General features: G+C 39.4%; 1 protein-coding gene across 1 annotated transcript in view; it reads left to right on the forward strand.

Moving 5' to 3' along the window:
• CRACR2A (calcium release activated channel regulator 2A) overlaps positions 1-23,008 on the forward strand; it is a 499,417-nt gene that overhangs the window by 112,738 nt on the left and 363,671 nt on the right. The gene's annotated exons all lie outside the window — the stretch shown is intronic.

The following is a 23,008-nucleotide window of genomic DNA, read 5'->3' on the forward strand; positions in this document are numbered from 1 at the left end:
CATTTAGAATATGTCTGTTTTGAGTTAGGCATTATTGAGGTCTATTTTTTTAACACTGCCCTTAACTGAATCAAAGGGAATTATCTGCTTTCCCACCTCTCTTATAAACATAGACACAAACCATGAATTGCCTTTTACTGAGTGTTTGTTTTTTAATACCTTACTTCTTTACTACTTGTGTTAAAGGTAGGTAAACGGCATAACTCACAACATCCTGAAATTTAAGTCAAGAGCCAGAAGGTTGTGGTCAGGGTGTTTGTTTTAGGTCTGTGGTTAGCGTTAGTGAAACCTCCATGCCCAGCATTAGAGGGTCTGTAGGGCAATCCTTGGGCATAACTTGCAATTTAGGAGCAGAGTGAAGTCTGTGGGCAGGCTTAGATAGTCCCAGGTTTCCCATAGTGAGCTGAGACACAAATAAGGTACAGTAAGTTGAAGAAAGGACAGCAGGACAGAGATTCCAACCTATGGCAGTCCTGCAAAATGTAAGATGGCTCAGAGCTCTGATATTGTAATTAATCAATTAACCAGAACTACATCACAGCAACAAACTATTGGCATCCCATAGTGCCACTTACACTCCTCATTATGTTTTGCTAGACACAGAAAGCACCATAAATAATTCTGTTAATATGGGGAATGATACAGATATATGCCTAGATTAAGAGTTTGGCGTTAGCCTTAAAAAGCAGCGTTGAGAGGTCCCAACGCTGCTTTTAACGCCCGCTGGTATTACGAGTCAGGCAGGTACAGGTGTACCTCTCACTTTTCTTACGTGACTCGAGGCTACCGCAAATCCCCTTACGTCAATTGCGTATCCTATCTTTTCTATGGGATTTGCCTAACGCTGGTATTACGAGTCTTGCAAGAAGTGAGCTGTACAGCCTCTACCTCCAAGACTCCTACCACATTTAAAAGTCAGTAGTTAAGAGTTTTATGGGCTAACGCCGGAACATAAAGCTCTTAACTACAGTGCTACAAAGTACACTAACACCCATAAACTACCTATTAACCCCTAAACCGAGGCCCCCCCACATCGCAAACACTATAATAAATTATTTTAACCAATAATCTGCCGACTGGACATCGCCGCCACCTACATTATACCTATGAACCCCTAATCTGCTGCCCCTAACATCGCCGACACCTACATTATGTTTATTAACCCCTAATCTGCCGCCCCCAACGTTGCCGCCACCTGCCTACAATTATTAACCCCTAATCTGCCGACTGGACATCGCCGCCACTTTAATAAATGTATTAACCCCCTAAACCCCCAAAACCGCCGCACTCCCGCCTCGCAAACACTAGTTAAATTGTATTAACCCCTAATCTGCCTGCACTAACATCACAGAAACCTACTTACATTTATTAACCCCTAATCTGCCGCCCCAATGTCGCTGCCACCTGCCTACAATTATTAACCCCTAATCTGCCGACCGGACATTGCCGCCACTTTAATAAATGTTTTAACCCCCTAAACCGCCACACTCCCACCTTGCAAAAACACTAGTTAAATTGTATTAACCCCTAATCTGCCTGCACTAACATCGCCGCTACTATATTAAAGGTATTAACCCCTAAACCTAAGTATAAACCTAACCCTAACCCCCCCTAACTTAAATATAATTTAAATACATCTAAATAAAATAACTAAAATTAAATAAATTATTCCTAATTAAAAATAAATACTTACCGATAAAATAAACCATAAGATAGCTACAATATAACTAATAGTTACATTGTAGCTAGCTTATGATTTATTTTTATTTTACAGGCAACTTTGTATTTATTTTAACTAGGTACAATAGTTATTAAATAGTTATTAACTATTTAATAGCTACCTAGTTAAAATAAGTACAAAATTACCTGTAAAATAAATCCTAACCTAAGTTACAATTACACCTAACACTACACTATCATTAAACTAATTACCTAAACTACCTACAATTAATTACAATAAATTAAATAAACCAAATTATTTAGATGTATTTAAATTATATTTAAGTTAGGGGGGTGTTAGGGTTAGGGTTAGACTTAGGTTTAGGGATTAATAAATTTATTATAGTTGTGGCGACGTTGGCGGCAGCAGATTAGGGGTTAATTAATTTAATATAGTTGTGGTGACGTTGGGGGGGCAGATTAGGGGTTAATAACTATAATGTAGGTGTCGGCGATGTTGGGGGCAGCAGATTAGGGGTTCATAGGGATAATGTAGGTGTCGGCGATGTTGGGGGCAGCAGATTAGGGGTTCATAGGGATAATGTAGGTGGCGGCGGTGTCCGGAGCGGCAGATTAGGGGTTAATAGTATAATGTAGGTGGCGACGATGTCGGGGGCGGCAGATTAGGGGTTAATAAGTGTAAGGTTAGGGGTGCTTAGACTCGAGGTTCATGTTAGGGTGTTAGGTGCAGACATAAATTTCATTTTCCCATAGGAAACAATGCGGCTGCGTTAGGAGCTGAACGCTGCTTTTTTGCAGGTGTTAGGTTTTTTCTCAGCCATCTCAGCCCCATTGTTTCCTATGGGGAAATTGTGCACGAGCACGTTTCGCCAGCTTACCGCTACCGTAAGCAACGCTGGTATCGAGGTGAGATGTGGAGCTAAATTTTGCTCAACGCTCACTTTTCTGAGGCTAACGCCGGCTTGAAAAAAACTCGTAATACTAGCGTTGTTTAAAGGGAGCGGTAAGAAAAAAAGGAGCGTTAGCACCACACAGCCTTACCGACAAAACTCGTGATCTAGGCGATAGTTTTGCTTTCTGATACATTTTTTTTTTCAATTGTTTGACCACTATTTAAATATTTCTTACTTTTGTACTAAAGAATCAATAAACTGAATATTTAATCTCCCAGTAAAATGTCTTATTAATGAAAATGTGGCCATATTGCAGTATACATTTATTACTGCAATCCCCTATTTTTACCGTAAAATACGTCTGAAAGAACTAATGTGATAGTAAAGTGATAGAAATGATCAATACAATAGTAAATACAGCAAATAATAAACCATTATACAGTGTGCCCCTCTGGCTGGTACTACTCACATGAAGGGGAGCCACAACAACTTATTCAATTTGACACCAATAGTAAAAATACAGGCTAACACCGCCACAGTCAGTAGTCAGAAATGGAGCTTGTAAAGCAAAGATAAAAAGGACACAAATCAGTCCATCTGACGTGGTTCAATAATTGTAAAGTTTGTTGCTTGACCATTTTTAATTTTCCTGCGGCTAGATTTAGAGTTCTGCGGCCAAAGGGGTGCGTTAGCTACGCATGCTTTTTTTCCCCTGCACCTTTTAAATACCGCTGGTATTTAGAGTTCACAGAAGGGCTGCGTTAGGCTCCAAAAAGGGATCATAGAGCATAATTTACCGCCACTGCAACTCTAAATACCAGCGGTGCTTACGGACGCGGCCAGCTTCAAAAACGTGCTCGTGCACGATTTCCCCATAGGAAACAATGGGGCCGTTTGAGCTGAAAAAAAACCTAACACTTGCAAAAAAGCAGCGTTCAGCTCCTAACGCAGCCCCATTGTTTCCTATGGGGAAACACTTCCTAAATCTGCACCTAACACCCTAACATGTACCCCGAGTCTAAACACCCCTAACCTTACACTTATTAACCCCTAATCTGCCGCCCCCGCTATCGCTGACACCTGCATTATACTATTAACCCCTAATCTGCCGCTCCGTACACCGCCGCAACCTACATTATCCCTATGTACCCCTAATCTGCTGCCCCTAACACCGCCGACCCCTACATAATATTTATTAACCCCTAATCTGCTGACCGGACCTCACCGCTACTATAATAAAGTTATTAACCCCTAATCCGCCTCACTCCCACCTCAATAACCCTATAATAAATAGTATTAACCCCTAATCTGCCCTCCCCTAACATCACCGACACCTAACTTCAAGTATTAACCCCTAATCTGCCGACCGGACCTCACCGCTACTCTAATAAATTTATTAACCCCTAAAGCTAAGTCTAACCCTAACACTAACACCCCCCTAATTTAAATATAATTTTTATCTAACAAAATAAATTATTTCTTATTAAATAAATTATTCCTATTTAAAGCTAAATACTTACCTGTAAAATAAACCCTAATATAGCTACAATATAAATTATAATTATATTGTAGCTATTTTAGGATTTATATTTATTTTACAGGCAACTTTGTATTTATTTTAACCAGGTACAATAGCTATTAAATAGTTAAGAACTATTTAATAGTTACCTAGTTAAAATAATTACAAAATTACCTGTAAAATAAATCCTAACCTAAGTTACAATTAAACCTAACACTACACTATCAATAAATTAATTAAATAAAATACCTACAATTATCTACAATTAAACCTAACACTACACTATCAATAAATTAATTACATACAAATACCTACAAATAAATACAATTAAATAAACAAACTAAAGTACCAAAAATAAAAAAAGCTAAGTTACAAAAAAATAAAAAAATCATTTACAAACATTATAAAAATATTACAACAATTTTAAGCTAATTACACCTACTCTAAGCCCCCTAATAAAATAACAAAGCCCCCCAAAATAAAAAAAAATGCCCTACCCTATTCTAAAATAAAAATTGAAAAGCTCTTTTACCTTACCAGCCCTTAAAAGGGCCTTTTGCGGGGCATGCCCCAAAGAATTCTGCTCTTTTGCCTGTAAAAAAAACATACAATACCCCCCCAACATTACAACCCACCACCCACATACCCCTAATCTAACCCAAACCCCCCTTAAATAAACCTAACACTAAGCCCATGAAGATCTCCCTACCTTATCTTCACCAAGCCGGATATCACCAATCCGTCCAGAAGAGGCTCCGAAGTCTTCATCCAATCCCAAGCGGGGGCTGAAGACAGGGCCGGATTTACATCTCAGGTGCCTGTAGGCACAAAAACCTGAAGCGCCCCCCCCACCCCCCCACCCCCCCTAGAAAAAAGTGGAAAAAATGAGGTCTTTTTTTTATTATTATTTAGGACAACTAAAAATAAATATTAGATGTAAAATTACATTTTCCCTTTTATGGAGATACACAAATACACACACCAATTGCAATATTTGTTGTAATGGAAGCTACACCAAAAATCAATATTCACTTGACTCAAATGGCCATACAATTTCTATTATGTATAACAAAAACAAATCATGTTAAACTTTTAATGCAAAATATTCTAAAGAAAACCCTATTTAAAGGGACATCAAATGTGACAGTTTGCTGGGCATTTTATTATTGCACTAGTGCTTGCAGAGAAGTGTGTTAGCCTCTTGCAAAAGAGTTAAACACATAGTCAATGTCAGTTCTGAGACAGCAATACACATCTGTGCAGACCCAGATGGGCTCATAGGACATGTTTATTGACAAGCCATTAGTGTATTGCTTTTCTGGAGATGACTTTGACTATGTGCTTAACATTTTGTTGGAGTCAAACACAGTTTTGTGTAAACAATAGCAATATTAAAACTAGCAGCATGCAAGCTCATCACCATCAACAACCTGTGCAGCCAGTGGAAGAAAATATAAAATGTAGGGAAAAAAATCTTGTAAACTCTGATATTTTTGGTACAAACACACACAGATGTTACATTTATTTTGTTCTGAAATATAAATATCATATGATGTTGCTCTCAAAGGAAAACATGGAATGTTGTAGATTATATGTAATCCAGGGGTCAACAAATGTGTTTAAAATTAGAATTTAGAAATTCAATGGGAGGGGTTTAGTTTTAATCTTTGCCCCTCTCTCCTTCATGGCTCCCTCAACTGCTGTAACATATTCCCAATGAAACACTCGACTTTGTAGGCACCTGGCAGCACAATTCTTACTAAAATAAATGCCCTCATAAAAAAAAAAAAAAAAAAAAAAAAAAATTTTTTTTTTTTTTTTTTTTTTTTTTATTATTGACAGGCAGGCGCCCCTCACTGCAAGGCGCCTGTAGGCACATGCCTACTGTGCCTAATGGGAAATCCGGCCCTGGCTGAAGAGGTCCATCATCGGGCTGAAAAAGTCCATCATCCTACCTTAATTCCGATTGGCTAATAGAATCCTATCAGCCAATTGGAATTCGAGGGACGCCATCTTGGATGACGTCCCTTAAAGGAACCGTCATTCGTCGGGAAGTCATCGGCAGGGATGGATGTCCCGTGTCGGCGGGATGAAGATGGATCCGGAAGAAAGAAGATTGAAGATGCCGCTTGATAGAAGACTTCAGCCGGATTATGGATCTCTTCAGCCCCCGCTTGGATCAAGACTTCAGCTGGATGATGGACCTCTTCAGCCCGATGATGGACCTCTTCAGCCCCCGCTTGGGCTTGGATGATGACTTCAGAGCCTCTTCTGGACGGATCGGTGATACCCGGCGTGGTGAAGATAAGGTAGGGAGATCTTCAGGGGCTTATTGTTTAATTGTAACTTAGGTTAGGATTTATTTTACAGGTAATTTTGTAATTATTTTAACTAGGTAACTATTAAATAGTTCTTAACTATTTAATAGCTATTGTACTTGGTTAAAATAAATACAAAGTTGCCTGTAAAATAAATATTAATCCTAAAATAGCTACAATATAATTATAATTTATATTGTAGCTATATTAGGGTTTATTTTACAGGTAAGTATTTAGCTTTAAATAGGAATAATTTATTTAATAAGAAATAATTTATTTCGTTAGATTTAAATTATATTTAATTTAGGGGGGGTGTTAGTGTTAGGGTTAGACTTAACTTTAGGGGTTAATACATTTATTAGAGTAGCGGTGAGGTCCGGTCGGCAGATTAGGGGTTAATACTTGGAGTTAGGTGTCGGTGATGTTAGGGAGGGCAGATTAGGGGTTAATACTATTTATTATAGGGTTATTGAGGCGAGAGGGAGGCGGATTAGGGGTTAATAACTTTATTATAGTAGCGGTGAGGTCCGGTCGGCAGATTAGGGGTTAATAATTGTAGGTAGGTGGCGGCGAGGTTGGGGCGGCAGATTAGGGGTTAATAAATATAATATAGGGGTCGGCGGTGTTAGGGGCAGCAGATTAGGGGTACATAGGGATAACGTTGGTTGTGGCGATGTGCGGTCGGCAGATTAGGGGTTAATAAAATGTATTAGAGTGGCGGCGAGGTGGGGGGGCCTCGGTTTAATGGTGCATAGGGGTGCATAGGTAGTTTATGGGTGTTAGTGTACTTTAGAGCACAGTAGTTAAGAGCTTTATGAACCGGTGTTAGCCCAGAAAGATCTTAACTCCTGGCTTTTCTCTGCGGCTGGAGTCTTGTCGTTAGATTTCTAACGCTCACTTCAGCCAAGACTCTACCGGCGTTAGAAAGATCCCATTGAAAAGATAGGATACGCAAATGGCGTAGGGGGATCTGCGGTATAGAAAAGTCGCGGCTGCAAAGTGAGGGTTAGACCCTTTCCTGACTGACTCTAAATACCAGCAGGCGGCCAAAACCAGCGTTAGGAGCCCCTAACGCTGGTTTTGACGGCTAACGCAGAACTCTAAATCTAGGCGCTAATTTTTGCAAAACCACCATTTTTTAAATTTATAATTTTTCTGAGGTAAAATACAAAATAATAAACAGTGCAGTCATTTAAAACAAAAGAAACACTTTATCAAGAAGCCCCAATAGGCCAACCAAATAATATCACAAGGAATAATAATTTGTGAAAACTAACTGAAATAAACAAATAACCCCTTGAGGGATAGAAACATTAGTTAAAAAAAAAAGCTTACCTCCCAAATTAAAAAAACATGGCCACTTGTTGACCACATTATGGAGCCGATTTATCAATGTCTGGCGGACATAGATCCTGACATGATCCTGAAGGCTTGCGAGGAAACAGATGCATCGGGGCCGGTTGACGGTTTGTTAAATCGGCCCCCAAATATAAACTTGAATTAAGGTGGTATTAGTATAGGGCAAATCATGTAAGGGCAACTCTTGGACCCTGCATATATATGTTATATTATACGAATATCATAAAATTCCAATGCTTGCTATGTCACAATACAGGGACATAAAATGTAACAACTGGTATAAACGTCTGGGTAAAAAAGGTAGCACAAATAAAAAAGAAGAGAAAGAAAGTATAGACCAGTCCAACTTTTAATATATCATCTGATTTGTTAAAAATGGCTGTACTGCCTTATATAATCTGAATCTTCAGATCCTTAAAGATTTATAATCTCCAATCCAGTACAGAACTATTGGTGACATAATATATGTTGCCAAGATGAAAACATGGGTAGCAAGTGATGTGTAGCTTTAGAAAATGAGCTTAAGCTACACAAATAGCATACACCCAATATTATTAGAGACTAACAAGGAAGGCATACACAATAAAACACTAATGTAATGTAATTATACAGTATCAGCACACTTAATGCTAAATAAAGATTGACACAATATTTGTGCAATATGCAGCTTTCAAACCACATAACCAACTATATAGAAAGTGTTAATCTGCATCTCTACATGAGACAAAAAAAATGGCGAACTCAAAAAAGTGATACACGAACTTAGGGCTAGATTACAAGTGGCGCAGTATTTTTTTTTTGCATAAGCGAAAACTCCATTTTCATTTTTGCTCTTTTTGGGTTGCGTTCGTATTACAAGTTCCAAAAAAACATTATTTTGCGCTAGCGTTAACCCGATAAGCGCAAAAAAACTAACTTAAGTTTTCGCATGCGCGTGCATGTGTTCCCCCATAGAGATCAATGGAGAAAAAAAAATTCTTGAGAAAAAAAGAAACACCCATTGCGCATGCAACATAGCATATTCGCATTATCAAATGTGAAATATTTATAGTAAACATAGTAAAATATTTTTTAAATATGAATATTGCATAAATATGTTTTATCATGTTTCTATCTGCTTAATGACAAAGGGCTATAATGCACTTATATATATATATATATATATGTTTATATATATATTCATGTTTTTACATGTGTACAGTATATATGACTGTAAATACTTATATACACATATAAATACATGAATATATATGTACACATATATAAACATATATATATATATACTGTATATATATATATATATATATATATATATATACACATACATATTCATCTTTAGACATACAGTATATATGTACTGTATGTGTCTCAATGGTAAATTCCTTTTTTTCTTCTATCACCCGAGATCTCCTATCTTTGAGCCCTTATAACCTTATAACTTTTTTGTGCAATAATTTTTTTTTTAATAATCTTTATTAGATAGTATTTTTAAAGTGTTTTATGCAACTTTTTTTCGGAAAACAGTTAACCACAGCTCTGAGATGAGGGTGATTGCGCTAGTGCAAATGCGATTTCGCTCCACTTGTAACATCAACAAAATGAAAATGGGTTGCACAAACACGATTGCGCTAGTGCAAAACAGTTTGCTCCTCACTTGTTATCTAGCCCTTAGTGAGTTCAAACACTGAATATTGAACAATGACTACCCCTAGACTGACAAGTGTGCTACTCTTTATGCCAACCAGAAAACAATCATGTCCCCAAAGTTTTAAAGGGACACAAAACATTTTTTCTTTCATGATTCAGATAGAGCATGCAGTTTTAAGCACATTTTAATTTACTCCTATTATACATTTTTCTTCATTCTCTTGCTATCTTTATTTGAAAAAGCAGGAATGTAAGCATAGGAGCCGGCCCATTTTTGGTTCAGTACCTGGGTAGCGCTTGCTGATTGGTGGCTAAATGTACAAATGTTAAACATTAAACGTTTTAATGTTTCTGATTAATTAATAAATGATGCCACTTGTTTAAAATACCCTTAAGACAATGTTAAGAAAGGTGGTCAGTGGACTGGGATTTGCTTCTTCCATATTTACTTTTTGCAATTGACAATATCCCTCAGAGTCCAATAGGGTAGACATGGTAGACATCTTTAGGGCATGCTAGGTGTACTCAAACAAGTTTGTGAAGAGCAGGGTTTCTTAGGAATCAGTGTAGTTCAATACATTGATTAGATGCAGGAGCATATAGCGCATGTTGATCCCATAGTTTCTCAGCAAATGGCAAAAAAGTGCTGAATGCTCAAAAGATTATCTATGACCAAAATACAACAATAAAGTTTCAGCCATGAGACAGAGTGATGGTATTAGTTCCAAAAGCTAAAAGTAAACCTTTGTACCATTGACAACATTCCTACAAAGTTGTAGAAAAGTTAGGCCCTGTGAATTATAAGGTTAGTCAACATCATAAATTAATATAATACACTTTTCAAATCAATCTTCTTAAACCATGGAAAGATACAAAGGTCTGTGTATTGGTAGGGGACAACACTGGAGATTGTTCTCTGGACCCCGAAATAAAAATAAATACTATGGAGACTTTCAGGTATTATTTGCTGAGTTGACATTCACTCTTATCACAGATTGGGACCAATTAAAATTGATGCATAGTTGAGTACATGGCTTTATAGCATTGGCAGCTTAACATGTGGGTGCTACACTGGAGAGGGGGAAATGTGATGGAGGGGAGGTACATCAGCAGGCGTTTAGAAAGGTCAGTTGTCCCTGGTAACTAATGGATTAAGCACTGCTGCTAACCACACCTGTCTCAAATTAATTCAAGCCAGAGGGCTTTATATACATTTTATTGTCACTCAGGGAGTAAACAGCTTAGTACACTCTGAGTAGCTATGTGAGACTGAGGTCCTATGTTTGGTTTACAAAAGGCTTTAAAGTTTATTTTTATAGTCAAAATGTATTGTAGCAGTCAGAAAGGAACAAATATTTGGTAACAATTTTTGGTCCCTTTTGTGCCACAGTAAGTCTGAGAATATCAAAGTAAGAGAACACTAAATACTGAGGTATTAACCCGACCTGGTTACACCCTCTGTTAGACCTTCCAGTCATTCAGACACACTTGAATCTAGGCAGGGTGCCCTGTATAATGTAATATAAAACATATTTCATTAATTAGTAACAATCTGTGCTTTTATGGAACATCTATATCCATCCTGAATAATTATTTTCTATACAATTATAATTGTATTTTCTTGATATTGTTTAAAATTGCTTTTTCTTACATGTTAATTTAAATATAGTTGATATCCAGGATCAAGAAAGGTTAATTTGTAAAATGAATTGGTTTTTATATTATCTGAGGACTGCTTTACCTTGTTTGACATTTCTCTGATCCTGTAAGCATTGTGACATTTATGGATGTCAAGAGATATTGATAGAAATCTTAATTGTCACTGGTTTGGTAGTGCATAGAAATGTGAATGTGTATATGATGAAGGTTAGATCATAAGGACACTATTAGAATGATTTCATGGATTAAAGGGACCTAGGTCTCAGACACAAGACAGGTGCTCCAGCCTCAGCATTCTACCTTGCAGCAGCTTTTAAAGGGACATTAAAATGACAGTAAACACCTTGAGATATTAAAATAAAATGTTTAGCTATACATTATATTGCCCTCTTTTCATGTAATTTAGCTTTGAAAATTGTGGCTCTTCTAATTCTCAGAAATGCACACTGCAGACTTCTTAACGCTTACCCTGCTACATATTGATTCCTAATTGGCTTTAAAAAGACCATTATAGTTTAAAAAAAATACATGCTCTAATTCCTTACAGCATATCATTGTAAGTCAAGAGACCTTACACTTCTACGTTAACCCCTGCAAAGTAGAAGTACTGCTTAGGACCCAAAGAAAAATGTTGGTCTAGAGAGGATACTGCCACTGATCCAGTCAGCAGCTCTTATCACACAACCCAACAGTGTGGCTAGCGCTGGTGGTTGGGTCAGCTGCAGTTTCTGCTTAGGACCTCCAATGCTTTGAGGGTCCCTAGAGGTACTTCTGCTATGTGTCTTATCCCTTTGTGGGAGCTAAACACATTGAGGTGCATGGTAGCTCCTTATCTCAATGCTTTTATTAGCTTTTTAAATCTTGCACAACAGCCAGACAGTGCTAGTTTATGTGAGAATGATAATGGTTATATAAGAACCAGCACTGACTGGCTGAAATGCAAGATTGTAAAAAGCACTGAGATAAGGGGCAGTCTCCAGAGGCTTAAATACAAGGTAATCACAGAGGTAATAGTGTATTAATATAACAGTATTGGTTATGCAAAACTGGGGAATTCTATAATATAAAAGGCCAAGTGTGTTTGTCCGAAACTGTCATGCACAGTAGAGACGGCACGAGGACAAACACACCTGGAATTCAACAGACTGACCTGGGTGGTATCTGTTGATCTGGGATCCTCTTCTGGGAGAATGGTAGGCTTGATGGGGCTAGGTGGGGCGTGATGCGGGCGGGGCTGGATGGGGCAGACGAAAGGTGGACAGGGCCGGCCGAGCGTGACGGGGCGTGGAACCGACGGGGCCAGGGTGGGGCCAGGGCAGGGCCGGTCGGGCGCCATGAAGAGAGATACAGAGCTCAAAAGAGTTGAGGATAGAGATAGCAAAATAGTGGGGGATAGAGAGAGCAAAAGAGAGGGGGGAGAGAGAGCTAAAGAAAGGGGAGAGAGAGCAAAAGAAAGGAGGGAAGAGAGAGCAAAAGAGAGGGAGAGAGAGAGCAAAAGAGAGGGGGAGAGAGACAGCTAAAAAGAGGAAGAGAAACAGCTAAAGAGAGGGAGAGCGACAGCAAAATAGAGGGGGGAGATAGAGCAAAAGAAAGGAGAAAGAGAGAAGAGAGAGAGAGCGAAAGAGGGAGGATAGAGAGAGCAAAGGAGAGGGAGAGAGACCGCAAAATAGAGGGGGAGAGAGAGCAAAAGAAAGGGGGGAGAGAGAGAGCAAAATAGGTGGGATACAGAGAGCAAAAGAGAGGGAGAGAGACAGCAAAAGAGAGGGGGGAGGGAGAGCAAAAGAAAGGGAGAGAGAGAGCAAAAGAGGTGGGAAACAGAGAGCAAAAGAGAGGGAGAGATACAGCAAAAGAGAGGAGAAAGAGAGAGCAAAAGAAAGCGTGGGAGAGAGAAAGCAAAAGAAAGGGGGGAGAGAGAGGGGAAAGAGAGAGAGCATAAGAGAGAGGGGAGAGCGAGCTAAAGAGAGGGAGAGAGACAGCAAAAGAGAGGGGGAGACAGAGCAAAAGAAAGGAGACAGAGAGCAAAAGAGGGGGGGTAGAGAGAGAGAGCAAAAGAGAGGGGGAAAGAGAGAGCATAAGAGAGGGGGGAGAGAGAGCAACAGAGATAGAGAGAGCCAGCAAAAGAGAGGGGGAGAGAGAGAGAGCAAAAGAGTGTGGAGAGAGACAGCAAAAGAGAGGGAGAGAGACAGCAAAAGAGAGGGAGAGAGACAGCAAAAGAGAGGGAGAGAGAGAGCAAAAGAAAGGGAAGAGAGAGAGAGCAAAAGAGAGGAAGGGAGAGAGAGCAAAATAGAGGTAGAGAGACAGCAAAAGAGAGGGGGTAGAAAGGGGAGAGAGAGAGCAAAAGAGAGGGGGGGAGAGAGAGAGCAAAAGAGAGGGGGAGAGAGAGAGCAAAAAAGAGGGGAGAGAGCGCAAAAGAGAGAGGGGGAAAGAGATGGAGAGAGAGAGCAAAAGAGAGGAAGAGAGAGAGCAAAAGAGGGGAGAGAAATAGCAAAAGAGGGGGGATAGAGAGAGCAAAAGAGAGGGGGAGGGAGGGGCGGAGCCAGCTATCGGAGCAACCAGACGTGTTTCTGTGGAGCTCCTAATACAATCTTGGGCCAAATTATTAATATAAGCTTTAAAATACCTACTACCATACTGAAAAGCTTCAGGGAAACTCTTCATTAACCGGGGGATACAAATATGCTGTACTTTGGGAACATGCAGTCGGCATCTACCTCTCTATAATGCCATGTGGCGAGATCTGACATCTAGCCTATATCTCTGGGTTATTGCACCCTTCTCCTGCTGGGATCTTTGGCTCCAAAAGCTGTCTCGATAGTATAGTAAACCAGAGAAGATCTGGAGACACTGGTTACCCTAAAAGACAGGTACACTGAAGTTACCCAGAAAAGACGCAGCGCAATCAAAATGGAGGCTCTAGCAGCTTGGGAACAACGTACCCAACTACTTATAGATCAGCATTTTCAGAGCCTAAAAGAGCACTTCATCTCTATATTATCCTCTTTCCCGCTCCTACCGGAATCTACAGCCGACAATACCCACCCTGGACAAGGGGCTGAAATGTACGTTAAGCCTGCACACTTGAATATAGAGAACCAGGGCATTCCCCTGACCAGGCCTGCGCTCAATTTCCCGCATTACCGGCTCCACCGATCACCGGACATAAGCTCTCTGGTGCTGGGAGGCAAAGAAGGGGCGTCAAAAATAGAAGAAGCTCCAAGCTCTAATATATCTCATATACAGGAGGCTGCAGTATCGGGAATCCCTGGCACACAGCGCGATCCTCCCCACCGATTTGACATCGAGGCGGCAGTAACGCAGCAGATCGTAAAAGCAAGTCAGCGGAGCCCTGCACAGGTAGGGAGAGCAATAACCCAACAGAATACCTACTTACGTTTTGCTCCTGATTCACCCTCTATTAGCGGGACACAGACTCCATTACAAGTTAGTGTAATACCCTGCACAATTCACTCTTTGCTGAGACTTTGGGACCCTGGGGGTAAGTTGCAAGCTATAGGAGCCCGCACACATGCTAACAGTTGTCTATACCTGCGGACACATATGTGAAGTGACATATCACACTATAAATGGCCCAGAATGTGGCGGATCCAGCACTCTAAACACAGGGCACTGTTTTTTGATAACCATTTTTCTGGCTATGTCCCATAAGGAATACTTGTGGAGATGGGGAATGAAGAGACACTTTTTTTTCAGTATGGAGGCTGGCGTGGAGATGATTTCTTTATGTTCATTAAAAGAAACTATTGCTTGTTTGGGAGTGATTTAAAAGTGAGACGCTTCTCTGCCATGCTGAACATTTACTGTTTTTGTTTGACACTCCCAGGGATCACGTATTCCTCTCCTCTAGATATGCAGAATGTTTATCTCATAGTCACTAGTTATGTTGGGTTGGTTTTATTTTATTTGTAGTATTGTGGTTGTTTATGATTGTTAGAGCTGCAGATGGCATGACATGTCTCTCACAGATCCAACAAACGCCATGTTCAATTCAATTATTTGTATAGCTTAACTTGTTGTTCATATATATCTTGCATAGTCCTGTAAGACAAACTTAGTCTGTTATAACTTATATTCCATAGCTAACAGTTGGCCCTGCGCACTTCCTACTTAGATACCTTGCTCTCATATTATGCCTGTATGGATGTGCATCTGATGTCTTTCAGTTCAAACTTATTAATTTAATGAGTAATTTATGTATGTATTTATAATACACTTATGGCTTCCCAGGCTGCCCTCCATAACATTTTGGAACCCCCATATTCCACACTTCGCTGACTATGCTGTTTAATGCACTGCATTGGTAATATTTATGTAGTCCTCATGTCTGCTCACTAAAATGGGTCTTGCTGTGCCGTCTGCGGCCGGGACGGCTCGGCTGGGACTTCAACCTGCTTTTTATATCTAATGTGGGATGTTTGTTGCAGACTTAATGATTTATTAATGTGCATACTGGGGAGGAGTATTTGTCACGTCACCTCAGTGGGCCGGACCCACATGACTACTCTGACTGGTGGTTCCCCTCCATATAGAACCCTATTTTAGTCATGTCTAAACAAAAGATATAGTTCTTTAGGCTCTAACGGGCCAAACTGGTCAGAGGCCCAGTAAGAAACCAACCCTTTTGCATCATTCCCTTGGTAACCCATATGCTCCTGAGAGCAATACTGAAGCTTACCCCACTTCTGAGTTAGTATAATATAAATGATTCTGTTCCTATGCCACATTCTATACAACCACCCTCTCCTCTTCTCCCAACTATAATGTCTCACCTAGTTAAGGCGATTTAAAATCACGTTCTTATAGTTCACGCCAGTTAAACTTTCTTGACTCTCATCTCCATACTACTACCTCCCCCCCCCCCACACCTGAATATACCTCCTAGTATAGGAGGGTTAAATTCGCCAATTTTGTTAATACAGAATTCATGGCTCCCTTGACCTAGGTGTAATTTTAACCTATTATCTAACTACTATACCAATAACTTAGTACGCTATAATGACCACCTTCTCCCCATAATACCACCTCCCCCCCCCCATCATAATGTGCCTCCTAATTCAGGAGGACTATCTACGCGGTCTCTCTAACTAGTACCGCAACCATCACTACTTTTTTACTTGCAGCTTTTCATTTTCCCACAGTGATGACTTTATCCCTCTTTTTTTTTTAGCATAATCAAAATGATCAGCTTCACTTACAAATTGAGTTAACAGTTTTAAATCTAACAACTCTCCCAGTCTTAAACCTACTCAATTTAAAGTCCATCTTATTCATACACCGTACAAATTGTATTACTGTATTATTAGTTACCAGCTATAACATCATGAAAATGTAAAATCTGAGGTGAATGTTAAGGGATCCGTAAGCGATCTCTCCTATTTTAGGTAGCCTTCTACAAATGTTTATTCTTCCTTTTCATGGTTTGAGACCCAAGACAGGCCTCATATTTTTGCAGAGAAGGTTTCGATTATCATTGGCATCTACCTACTTTGTCTTTCAATAGTACAATTGATATTATTAACCTTGGTTTATGCAGCCTATAATGTATACTATATATGATACCTTGTTATTGTTTCTCTTTGCAGGTGACTGTATATTGCTCAATTGTTTGACTTGTTTGCCGACATTTTTCCCTCAATAAAAATATTTAAAAAAAAATAAAAATAAAAATAAATGATAGGTTAATGTACCTTTCACATAATCAAACAGAATAAAATCACATTTATATGAAAATACATTAATGCCAAAAGTACTAAGGCACTTCCATTGAGCTATAGAAGCAGCTTAAATATTTGTACATGTTTAAAGTAAGAAAAAAATGTTATGGGAATATTGTGTATATAGAATTATAACAACAATAATATGCCCTGATTTAATATTATTATTATTATTCTTTTTCAGAATGTTTGTATCATGCTGAATTGTTTACTCTTTTTTCATTTAAAATATATAATAAAGAGTGAAATATATAAAGCCACAAAAAAAAAAAAAAAAAAAAAAGAGAGGGGGAGAGACAGCAAAAGAGAGGGAAAGAGACAGAAAAAGAGAGGAGGGAGAGACAGCAAAAGAGGGGGAGAGAGAGAGCGCAAAAGAGAGGGGGAGAGGGAGCGAAAAAGAGAGGGGGAGAGAGCGAGCAAAATACAGTTGGGAGAGAGAGAGCAAAAGAGAGGGGAGAGAGGGAGAGCAAAAGAGCAGGGAGAGAGACAGCAAAAGAGCGGGGGGAGAGAGAGCAAAAGAGAGGGGAGAGAGAGCAAAAGAGAGGGGGAGAGAGAGCAAAAAGAGAGAGAGAGGGGGGAGAGAGAGAGAGCAAAAGAGAGGGGGAGAGAGAACAAAATAGAGGGGGGAGTGAGAGCAAAAGAGAAGGGGGAGAGAGAGCAAGGGGTCAGACCACTGTACTGAAAAAAATGGTCGGTGTACACAGGCTTTAGGACTAGTAGTTAATAAATGGATTATCTATTTTCTTAAAGAACAACTAGTAGACTGTCTCTTTAATCGTTTGCAAAACTTTGGTTTATCTCACCTCGTTTATCTCACCTCCCTTGATCGTGGATAGACAGAACTAGCTGTAAATGTGTTTGTGCACTGCTCTAAGTAATTGCATAGTTGGGTCAGGCAATTTACAGGATAATTAGGTACAAAATTCAACTCCCAGCCATTCTAGAGAATATTAGACAATAACTTTTTACATCAAAAGCTAACGGCTAGATTGAGAGTTTTGGTGGTAAAGACCTGCGGTGCTAATGAGCCTTTTTTTTCCAGCGCTCCCTTAAGCCAACGTTGGTATTACGAGTTGTCTGAATGGCTGCGTTAGCCTCAGAAAAGTGAGCGTTGAGCAAATTTAGCTCCACTTCAACCCTCAATACCAGCGTTGCTTACGGTAGCGGTAAGATGGAAAAACGTGCTCGTGCACGATATCCCCATAGGAAACAATGGGGCTGAGTTGGCTGGAAAAAAACCTAACACCTGCAAAAAAGCAGCGTTCAGCTCCTAACGCAGCCCCATTGTTTCCTATGGGGAAACAGTTTCTAAGTCTACACCTAACACCCTAACATGAACCCCGATTCTAAACACCCCTAACCTTACACTTATTAACCCCTAATCTGCCGCCCCCGCTATCGCTGACACCTGCATAATGTTATGCTCCGGATATCGCCGCCACCTACATTATCCCTATGAACCCCTAATCTGCTGTCCCTAACATCACAGACACCTATATTATATTTATTAACCCCTATGTCCCCCCCCCAACGTCGTCGCCACCTACCTACACTTATTAACCCCTAATCTGCCGACCGGACATCGCCGCCACTATAAAAAATTTATTAACCCCTAAACCGCTGCACTTCCGCCTCGCAAACACTATAATAAATTGTATTAACCCCTAATCTGGCCTCCCTAAAATCGTCGCCACCTACCTACAATTATTAACCCCTAATCTCCCGACCCCAACGTCGCCGCTACTATAATAAAGTTATTAACCCATAAACCTAAGTCTAACCCTAACCCTAAAACCCCCCTATATTACATATAATTTAAATAAAACAAACTAAAATTACTATCATTAAATAAATTAATCCTTTTTAAAACTAAATACTTACCTATAAAATAAACCCTAATATAGCTACAATATAATTATTAGTTACATTGTAGCTATTTTAGGATTTATATTTATTTTACAGGCAACTTTGTATTTATTTTAACTAGGTACAATAGCTATTAAATAGTTAATAACTATTTAATAGCTACCTAGTTAAAATAATTACAAAATTACCTGTAAAATAAATCCTAACCTAAGTTACAAATACACCTAACACTACACTATCAATAAATTAATTAAATAAATTAAATACAATTATCTAAACTCAAATACAATTCAATAAAATAAACTATAATACAAAAAAAAAAAACACTAAATTACAAAAATATAAAAAATATTACAAGAATTTTAATCTAATTACACCCCTAATAAAATAAAAAAGCCCCCCAAAATAATAAAATTCCCTACCCTAAACTAAATTACTAAGTAATCAGCTCTTTTACCAGCCCTTAAAAGGGCTTTTTGCGGGGCATTGCCCCAAAGTAATCAGCTCTTTTACCTGTAAAAAAAATACAATCCCCCCGCAACATTACAACCCACCACCCACACACCCCTACTCTAAACCCACCCAATCCCCCCTTAAAAAAACCTAACACTACCCCCCTAAGATCACCCTACCTTGAGTCATCTTCAGCCAGCTGGCCACCGATGGGCCAGAAGTGGACATCCGGAGCGGCAGAAGTCTTCATCCGACCGGGGCAGAAGAGGTCCTCCAAGTGGCAGATGTCTTCATCCAAGCGGCATCTTCTATCTTCAATCAACCGGAGCGGAGCCATCTTGAATCCAGCCGACGCGGAGCCATCCTCTTCTTCCGATGTCCTAAGTCCGAATGAAGGTTCCTTTAAATGACGTCATCCAAGATGGCGTCCCTCGAATTCAGATTGGCTGATAGGATTCTATCAGCCAATCCGAATTAAGGTAGGAAAAATCTGATTGGTTGATTTAATCAGCCAATCGGATTGACGTTCAATCCGATTGGCTGATTGGATCAGCCAATAGAATGTGAGTTCAATTCTATTGGCTGATCCAATCCTATCAGCCAATCGGAATTCGAGGGACACCATCTTGGATGACGTCATTTAAAGGACCAGTCATTCGTCGGGTAGTCATCGGTAGAGCTGGATGTTCCGCGCCGGAGGTCTTCAAGATGGAACCGCTCATCGCCGGAAGGATGAAGATAGAAGATGCCGCTTGGATGAAGATGTCTGCCGGTCCGGATGTCCTCTTCTGCCCGGATAGGATGAAGACTTCTGCCCGGCTGTAGCACCACTTGTGCCCGCATCGGATGAAGAGTTCAGCCCGGTTGGGTGAAGATGGCTCAAGGTAGGGTGATCTTCAGGGGAGTAGTGTTAGGTTTATTTAAGGGGGGATCGGGTGGGTTTTAGAGTAGGGGTGTGTGGGTGGTGGGTTGTAATGTTGGGGGGTCTTGTATTTTATTTTACAGGTAAAAGAGCTGATTACTTTGGGGCAATGCCCCGCAAAAAGCCCTTTTAAGGGCTGGTAAAAGAGCTGATTACTTTGGTAATTTAGTATAGGGTAGGGCATTTTATTATTTTGGGGGGCTTTTTTTTATTAGGGGGCTTCGATTAGGTGTAATTAGATTAAAATTCTTGTAATATTTTTTATTTTTTGTAATTTTGTGTTTTTTTTTTTTGCAATATAGTTTAGTTTATTTAATTGTATTTTAGTTTAGATAATTGTAGTTAATTTATTTATTTAATTTATTGATAGTGTAGTAACTTAGGTTAGGATTTATTTTAAGGTAATTTTGAATTATTTTAACTAGGTAGCTATTAAATAGTTATTAACTATTTAATAGCTATTCTACCTAGTTAAAATAAATACAAAGTTGCCTGTAAAATAAATATAAATCCTAAAATAGCTACAATGTTACTATTATATTGTAGCTATATTAGGGTTTATTTTATAGGTAAGTATTTAGTTTTAAATAGGAATAATTTATTTCATTATAGTAAATTTATTTTGTTTTATTTAAATTATATTTAACCCCTTAGTGACCGAGGACGTGCAGGGTACGTCTGAAAAAAAAAGGCAGTTAACGCCTGACGACGTACCCTGCACGTCCTCGGCTAAAGTGAGTGCTGGAAGCGATCAAGATCGCTTCCAGGCACTATTACAGTACTGCAGGGATGCCTCGATGTCTGGGCATCCCTGCAGTGCTGTTACGGAGTGCCGGGACCGGAGCGATCACTCCCCCTTGAGTGATCACTTCCGGTTTTGCTCCACGTGGAGCCCGGCAGTGCAGCAGAGCATCGGAAGCGATCGGACACGCTTCCGATGCTCTGCTAGTGTGCTAAGTGCCTCGGTGGGTCGAGGCACTTAGTTAGTGTATAAATAAACTTAAAAATGGGAATAAATAAATAAAATTTAAAATAAAAAAGCCCCACATATAGCGCCCCCCCCCCCCTCCCCCATGAGGCTTCCAAAATGGCGATGCCCGGTGCATCATGGGGCATCTGGGGGTGTCCCTAGCCTGTCTCACCATAGGGGCAAGCTAGGGTCACCCAATCTGAGCCTTCTTAGAAAAAAAAAAAAATAATAATAAAATACCCCATTTGTCTGATCATGTCAATATTTGTAAATATTGACTCTGATCAGTGTGGATCTCCCTCCCTCTCCTCACTTGCCATTTTGTTGGAGAAAGAGAGAGACCTGTATTTTAGCAGAGAGAGATTTATTTCTTTTATTTGTTAAAAAATTTAAAATCCAAAGGCTCTTTTCAGAGCCATTAACCCCTAGCTTGCCAGTGATCACTATAAATCACTGGCAGTAGCACAGCTGCACTTTTTTTTGCTGTCTGTGCATTTTTTTAGGGGTTAATTTTTGTTGTTGTATTTTTTTTAAAAAACTCAAAGGCTCCTTTCAGAGCCATTTAGCTAATTTAATTTAATTTAAAGACTATTTAACCCCTAGCTTGCCAGTGATCGCTATACATCACTGGCATTAGCATAGCTGTAATTTTTTGCTGTCTGTGCATTTTTTAGGGGTTAATTTTTGTTGTTGTAATTTTTTAAAAACCTAAACGCTCCTTTCAGAGCCATTTAGCTAATTTAATTTAATTTAAATAGTATTTAACCCCTAGCTTGCCAGTGATCGCTATACATCACTGGCATTAGCATAGCTGTACTTTTTTGCTGTCTGTGAATTTTTTTAGGGGTTAATTTGTGTTGTTGTAATTTTTAAAAAAACCAAAGGCTCCTTTCAGAGCCATTTAGCTAATTTAATTTAATTTAAAGAGTATTTAACCCCTAGCTTGCCAGTGATCGCTATAAATCACTGGCATTAGCATAGCTCTACATTTTTGCTGTCTGTGCATTTTTTTAGGGGTTAATTTTTGTTGTTGTAATTTTTTAAAAACCTAAACGCTCCTTTCAGAGCCATTTAGCTAATTTAATTTGATTTAAAGAGTATTTAACCCCTAGCTTGCCAGTGATCGCTATAAATCACTGGCATTAGCATAGCTGTACTTTTTAAAAAAAAAAAACCAAAGGCCATTTAGTTAATTTAATTTAAAGAGTATTTAACCCCTAGCTTGCCAGTGATCGCTATAAATCACTGGCATTAGCATAGCTGTACTTTTTTTTTAAAAAAACCCAAAGGCCATTTAGTTAATTTAATTTAAAGAGTATTTAACCCCTAGCTTGCCAGTGATCGCTATAAATCACTGGCATTAGCATAGCTGTACTTTTTTTAAAAAAAACCCAAAGGCCATTTAGTTAATTTAATTTAAAGAGTATTTAACCCCTAGCTTGCCAGTGATCGCTATAAATCACTGGCATTAGCATAGCTGTACTTTTTTTTAAAAAAACCCAAAGGCCATTTAGTTAATTAATTAATTTTGGTTTTCTGTGACAGATACAAAAATGTCACAGAAAAGATATAGTGTTGAGGAGGCGTATGCCATCCTTGCGTCAGAGTCAGATGCCTCTATGTCTGACTCAGACCCCAATTTTGACCCTGCCATATGCTCAGATACATCATTAGATGCAGTCTCAACTGATAGTGATGTATCTGTGGCTGCTAGCCCCCCTGCCAGCCCCCCTGCTAGCCCCCCTGCCAGCCCCCCTGCTAGAAGGAGGCGTGTTGCTGCCATTGCCGCTGAAGAGTGGGTAACGCCTCATCTCCAGAGGCCAGATATCCCACCCTTCACAGCAAATGCTGGCATAAATATAGATGTGGCAGGTTTTAGCCCCCAACAGTTTCTGGAGGTGTTTCTGGGTGATGATGTATTGGGGAACATTGTCGCCCAAACTAATTTATATGCCCATCAGTACCGTGCTGCAAAGCCTGAAACATATTT

This window comes from Bombina bombina, chromosome 6 (genome assembly GCF_027579735.1).
Source record: "Bombina bombina isolate aBomBom1 chromosome 6, aBomBom1.pri, whole genome shotgun sequence".
NCBI lineage: Eukaryota > Metazoa > Chordata > Amphibia > Anura > Bombinatoridae > Bombina > Bombina bombina.